Source organism: Orycteropus afer, unplaced genomic scaffold (assembly GCF_000298275.1).
Source record: "Orycteropus afer afer isolate SDZICR_OR568_19922 unplaced genomic scaffold, OryAfe1.0 scaffold00090, whole genome shotgun sequence".
Taxonomy (NCBI): Eukaryota; Metazoa; Chordata; class Mammalia; order Tubulidentata; family Orycteropodidae; genus Orycteropus; species Orycteropus afer.
The window spans coordinates 7,718,182-7,725,889 of NW_006921677.1; positions in this window are offsets into that span (position 1 = coordinate 7,718,182).

The window sequence follows — 7,708 nt, forward strand, 5'->3', positions numbered from 1 at the left end:
CAACTATGTGCATTCTTTCTTATAATTAATAATTAATATTAAGTGATTTGCTGAATAAGAATGGCATCTTGGACATTGAAAATGTTGTTGTTGTTGTTATTTGCTGTCGAATCAGACCCGACTCATAGCAACCCCTCCTTGGGTTGCTGAGGCAGTATCACTACGGAAGTAGATTGCCCAACCTTCCTTCCGAGGAGTGGCTGGTGGGTTTGAACCCCCAGCCTTCTGGTGCAGTCAAGTGTCTTAGGCACTACGCCACCAGAGTTAGGAGGGACTATTGTACCTGGTCAAACCCTGCTACATCCAAGCCAAAGTTATGCATATAAGTGGTAGATTTTGTGGAATATCTTAACTATCATCTCTGGTATCAACTTCAAAATATCAGACGGGGGGAAGGGGAACAGTTGCCACAGAGTCACCTCTGTCTCATGGCAACCCCATGTGTGTCAGAATAGAACTATGCTCCATAGAGTTTCCAGTGGCTGATTTTTCAGAAGTAGATTGCCAGGCCTTTCTTTAAAAAGTGCCTCTGGGTAGACTCCAACCTCAACCTTTCAGTTAGCAGCCAAGATCTTAACCATTTGCACTACCCAGGGACTTTAAAATATCAGGAAGTTTTCCAAAACTATCTGTGATAGTTGGAGCTGTATGTCAACTTGGTTGGACCACAATTCTGTGTGGTTTGAGCTATTGTGGTATGGTTGTTCCCATGATAGGATCAGATGACTATGTTTTGAGTGGCCAATCTGTTGAAAGGGAGTTTCCCTAGGGGTGTGGCCTGCTTCCGGTATATCTGTGGACATCCTGGGAGAGGAGACATTTCTTCTGTGGATCGGGATTCTATTGTGCTGACTACAACTGTCCGTGAGTGAACAATCCACCATTCAGCCTGGAGATCTTGAATTCGTCATTCATTGGAGTCAACAGCCGGTGTACTGCCTGCCAGCTCTGAACTCCTCAGCCCCTGCATCTGCAAGAGTCGGGAAAAGCCTCCAGCTTGACGTTTGATCCAGGAACTTTGGACTTGCCAGCTTCTATAAGTGTGTGAGCCATTTTCCTAAATCTTCTCTCTCTCTCTCTCTCTCTCTCTCACACACACACATATAAGCTTTACTGGTTTTGTTTCTCTGGAGAACCCCGTCTAACACACTATCATCTATTTTTATCTAAAAAAAATATCTATTCTCAGTGCTTTTCTGGGACTGCTTTTATAGAACCTATGAACTGATTTATATTTATTAACCTAGGAGCTCTGGTAGCATAGTGCCTAAGGCACTTGACTGCTAACCAGAAGGCTGGTGATTCAAACACACCAGCCACTCCTCAGAAGGAAGATGGGGCAATCTACTTCCACAGAGATTCTGCCTTGGAAACCCAAGGAGGGTTCTCTATGAGTCAGGTCCTACTCGATGGCAAATAACAACAACAACAACATATTAATTTAATTTCCCCACTAGACCAAGACTTCCTCAATGGGAAGTTATTCACATTTGTATACTATCATCTCTTGAGCAGAACACAATAATAAATAGGCACTCACTCAATTACAATTTCAATCAGTACAGAAGGATTTTTTGAAAAAAGTTTTTCTTGTGATTTGGGTGAAAGTTTACGGAGAAAATTGGTTTCCATTCAATAATTCATATACATTTTGTTTTGTGGCATTGATTACAATCCCCACAATGTTACAGCTCTCTTCCCATTTCTTCTCTGTGTTTACTGTTTCTATTCATCCTTCTTTCCTTTCCCTTCTTGCCTTCTGAGCTTTATCCCTGGGCAAATGCTGACCTTTTGATCCTGTATAATTGATGTTCTAAGGTGTAACACTCCCCTGGCATTATTGTTTACCTTATAGGCTGTTCTGGTTATCAAGTGCCACTCCGACAGAAATACACCACAAATGGGATGGCCTTAACAAACAGGAGTTTACTCTCTTACAATTTGGAGGCTTTAAGTCCGAGTTCCAAGCCCCAGGCTCCAGGGGCTGGCTGAAAACCCCTCAGCTTTAAGCTTCAGCTCTGCCTCTATCTACTGGCCCACTGGAGCTAGAGGTGTTTCTTCACTCAGCTGCTGGCTGCCTAAGGTTGAGAAGCCCAAGCCTGATAAGTAAAAAGATTCATTCCTGATGTTACCAAACCACATGACAGGCCGTTAATTTAAGTCCATTGTAAGTCCCAAGGTCGGCAGAGCATGGCAGGCTCATGGCAGGCTGCTGAACAACGACACAGCTACATGCAGGGTCCAAGCATGCCATATGCTAGAGACCATTCCCCAAGGCTTCTGCTTATATAAAGGAAGCGGACCACATCCCTAAGGCAGCTACTCAGCTGCACACAGTAGATTCTACCACGGAGTTGATTACCAGTCTCATCATGGGGAATACTACATCCAGCTGCCTAGCCACTCAACCAGGCCTAGCCAAGTTGACACACAAACTTAACTACCACATAGGCCTATCTATTATTTGGCTGAAAATTGAGCCACAGGGATTAGTTTTGCTCCAGAGTGAAGGGTATCTACAGGCCATAATCTTGGGGGGGGGGGCATTTACCAATCTCTATCAAACCAACAAGCCTGGTCTTTTTTATGATTTTGAGTATTGTTTCATATTTTTCTCCTACTCTGTCCAGAACCTCCTATTGTGCTCCCTTTCAGAGCAATCAGTAGTGGTAGCTGGGTACCACTTAGTTCTGCTCTCAGTATTATGAAGGCTGGGATTTACATGGTCCTTTGTCCTTTGAACCAATTGTTTCCTTGCATCTTTGGTTTTCTTCACTTTTCTTTGCTCTGAATGGGGAGAAACCAATAGTTGTACCTTAGATGGCCACTCAAACGCTTTTAAGACACCAGTTGCTACTCACCAAAGTAGGACATAGAACATTGTCTTTGTGTACTATGTTATGGCAATTAACCTTGATGTCCCCCGAGGCTGTGGTCCTTAGCACCCAGGCCCAGTGACTCATCCCCTCAAGGTGTTTGCTATGGCTAAGAAGTTTTCATACTTTTGCCTGTATGCTCAACTACATAGAGCATACATTCATCCACATATTCATGGATATATGTGCAGCGTATGTTAATACATATGCAGAAATAGCCACAAAAGGATTTATTAGCACTTATGAGATCCTGAGCACTGAGCTAAACACTGTTGGAGAAAAGGAACTTATTATATTTTGGGGGCAATAAAACAGCAAACTTAAATAGATAGAGACCAAAAGTTAAACTGTGACAATTAAATATGGCAGAATGAATATTCATTTATTTTTGATCCCCACTGAAGTTTCACTAAAATGATAGTAAAGGAAAACAAAAAACCTAAAGCCACAAATGTAATGACAACTGTAAAGAAGACATCAGCAAATGGGATTTTAGCAAAATGTTGGAAATATGTAACTGCCTAAGTAGCGTGAAGAATGCTAAAACTTGGGCATCCCCTCCACAACCGCCTTGGGCCACTCTGGCACACTTGTGGCTGCCGCCATGCATTTGCAGTGAAGCAGCCTTCAGGCCACTCCTGCCTGGGCCCCCGCTGCCTCTCCCAGCACAGGGTCTGGCACCCAGGGGTGGAACCCTTTCATGCACGAGCTTCACTTCAGCATCCTGCAGAAGGTCCAGTCAGCTCCTGGCCATATTTTGGCTGAAGATATCGAGCTTCTCTGTTGCTTCTTGCTACAGATGTAGTTGATCTGATTCCTGTGTACTCCGTCTGGCAAAGTCCACATGTATAGAGGTCATTTATTTTGTTGAGAAAAGGTATTTGCAATGAATAAGTCATTGGTCTTCCAAAATTCTTTAGTGCAATCTCTAGCATCACTTCTATCACCAAGACCATATTTTACATCTACTGGTGGTTCTTCTTTGTTCCAACTTTTGCATTCTAATCACCAGTCATAATCAGCACATCTTGATTATATGTTTTGTCAATTTCAGACTGCAGAAGTTGGTGAAAATAATTTTCCTTGTCTTTCGCTTTGGTGGTTGGTGCATAAATTTGAATAATAGTAGTATTAACTGGTCTTCCTTGTAGATATATGGATATTATCCTATAATTGACCACATTGTACTTCAGGATAGATCTTGAAACATTCTTTCTGATGATGAATGCCATGCCATTCCTCTTCAATTTGTCATTCCCAGAATAGTAGATCATATGGTTATCTGATTCAAAATTGCCAAAACTAGTCTATTTCAGCTCACTAGTGCCTAGGATATCGATCTTTATGCATTCCATTTGAGTTTTGACAACTTCCAGTTTTCCCAGATTCATACTTCATACATTCTGTGTTCCAATTATTAATGGATGTTTGCAGCTATGTCTTCCTATTTTGAGTTGTGCTGCATCAGCAGATGTTGTTGTTGTTGTTGCTGTTTGCCGTCGAGTCGGCCTCAACTCATAGCGACCCCTCCTTGGGTTTCTGAGGCAGTATCACTACGGAAGTAGGATTGCCCAACCTTCCTTCCGAGGAGTGGCTGGTGGGTTTGAATCGCCAGCCTTCTGGTTAGCAGTCAAGTGCCTTAGGCACTATGCTACCAGAGCTCCTGCATCAGCAGATAGAGGTCCCAAAAGCTTTATTCCATCCATGCCATTAAGATTGACTCTACTTTGAACACCAGTGACTAAAAACCAAAGGAATTGTGGGATGACATCAAGAGCATCATACATTCAGAAAGCAAAAGGTCATTAAAACGACAGGAAAGGAAGAAAAGAACAAATGGATGTCAGAAGAGATTCTGAAACCTGCTCTTCAATAGAGAATAGCTAAAGCAAATGGAAGAAATGACAAGATAAAAGAGCTGGACAGAAGATTTCAAAGTGCAGCTTGAGAAGACAAAGTCAATTATAATGAAATGTGCAAAGACCTGGAGTCAGAAAACCAAAAGGGAAGAGCCCATTTCTCAAGTTGAAAGAACTGAAGAAAAAATTCAAGCCTCAACTTGCAATATTGAAAGATTCTATGGACAAAATATTGGATGATGCAGGAAACTTCAAACGAAGATGGAAGGAATATAGAGTCACTGTACTAAAAAGAATTGTTTGATTGATGTTCATCCATTTCAGGAGGTGGCATATAATGAAGAACCAATGATACTGAAAGAAGTCAAAACTGAACTGAAGGAATTGGTGAAAAACAAGGCTTCAGGAATTGATGGCATACCCACTGAGATATTTCAACAAATGGATGCTGCATCCGAGGCACTTACTTGTCTATGCCAAGAGATCTGGAAGACAGCTACCTGGACAACTGACTGGAAGAGGTCCATATTTGTATCCATTCCAAAGAAAGTGATCCCACAGAATGTGGAAATTATCAAACAATATCTTTAATATCATGCACAAGTAAAATCTTGACGATAATTCAAAACTGGTTGCAGCAGTATATTGACAGAGAATTTCCAGAAATGAAAGCTGGATTCAGAAGAGGACATGGAATGAGAGCTATCGTTGATATCAGAGGGATCTTGGCTGATGGCAGAGAATACAAGAAAGATTTTTACTTGTGTTTTATTGACCATGCAAAAGCATTCGACTGTGTGGATCATAACAAATTATGGATAACATTGAGAAGAATGGGAATTCCAGAACACTTAATTGTACTCATGAAGAACCTGTACATAGACCAGGAGGCTGTCGTTTGAACTGAACAAGGGTATACTGCAAGCAAAAAAAAGAAAGAATGCTAAAACCTAAGCTTTCAGGATAGAAAGCCAACAAGAAGGAAGACAATTCCCCACACAGAACCCCAGAAAGCCTCAGGAATTGTAGACACCAGGTATTTTGGAGGCAGGAGTGCAGGGTAGGGGTGGAGATAGGAAGATTTAGTAAAATTTTTATGGAGCTGATAAAATGCAATTCTGTACACCCAACCAAAAGTGTCAGAAGATTGCCCTCTCCTTCAGCACAATAGAAGGAAGCTCACTCCTTGGAGAAGTTGAACCAGAGAAGCTGTTGACTGAGAGACACCAGACACAACTATGGCTAGATGCCTTACTGAAAATATAGATGTCTTAGTTATCTAGTGCTGCTGTCATAGAAATACCACCAATGGGTGACTTGAAACACAGAAATTTATTTTCTCAGTTTTAGAGGCCAGACATTCAAATCCAGGGTGCTGACTCTAGGGGAAGGCTTTCTCTGTTTGCTCTGGTGTAGAAGGTCTTTGTCTCTTTGGGTTTCTGTTCCTAGGCTATCTTCATGTGGCTTGGCATCTCTCTTTCCCCATCTCTACTTGCTTGCTTAATCTCTTTTATATTTCTATCCACTCAAGACATACTCTATATTAATCTTGCCTCATTAACATAACAAAGAAAACCCATTCCCATATGGGCTTATAACCACAAACATAAAATCAAAAACCGAACTCACTGCCGAGTTGAGTCCATTTGACTCATAGCGACCCCTCCTTGGGTTTCTGAGGCAGTATCTCTATGAAAGTAGATTGCCCAAGCATAGAAGTTAGGATTTACAACACATGATTTTTGGGAGACACAATTCAATCCATAATAGAGATAAAATAAAAGTCTGCAAACTAAACATTAAGATCACCAATCCCACTCACCTCAAAGAAAACTGGCAGCTAGATTTATGTTCACTTGGCAAAAAAATCACAGAATTTCTCCTTGGGGAAACTAACCAGCACTAAACAAAAGTTTACATAAAATGACATTTCTCAAAGAAAAAAAAAAATCATTGGAATCAAGTAGATTCTGATTCATAGCAACCCTCATTGGGTTTCCAAGGTTATAAATCTTTATAGATCAGACTTCATCATTCTTCCCTAAAGTGGCTGGTGGGTTTGAACCACTGACCTTTTGGTTAGTAGCCAAATGCCTTTACCACTACACCACTAGAGTACCTTAAAATGATGTTTAAACCAAAAATTCACTGCCATGGAGTTGATCCCAACTCATAACAACCCCCTTTGAGTTTCTGAGGTGGTAAATCTTTACAGAAGTAGATTGCCCAGTCTTCCTTCCTCAGAGTGGCTGATGGATTTGAACCGCCAACCTCTGGTTAGCAGCTAAACGTCTTAGGTACTACTCCACCAGAGCTCCTTAAAATGATGTTAAAAAATGTTACAAAAAAAACAACAAACTTACTGCCATTGAGTCAATTCCATATGACTCATAGCGACCCCCTTCTTGGGTTTCCAAGGCGGTATCTCTATGGAAGTAGATTACACAGTCTTCCTTCTGAGGAGTGGCTGGTGGGTTTGAACCTCCAGGCTTCTGGTTAGCAGTGAAATGCCTTAGCACTAAAATGACATTTAGAAGTCACCTAATGAATTGTCTAGATCCTGCCCAATCACCTGCTGGTGAAACTTGTCAGGCTACAAACTCTACTGACATGCACAGAACTTCCCTTAAATGTTTTAGTTTCTCACTCAAGTATGAACACCAAGGTCCAACACACATTTGGGGACATCTTTTAACATGAGTGATAAAGCAAAATAAACCCCAGAAGACAGAAGAAAACTAAAAACAAATCAAGTGCTCTATGAAACAAGAACAAAATTTCATTGAAAACATCCATTCAGAGAATAAGATTTCTTCTGAGAAATAGATATATTCATCAACAGAAGAGTTGAAAATAAGTTGAGAGAATTTCCCAAAAAACAAAATAGATGGAAATTTAAAAAGGCATTATAGATTTAAAAAAAAGGGGGGGGGGCGGAGAAGACTGCTTATGCACAGGGAGACAGTTCAGGGG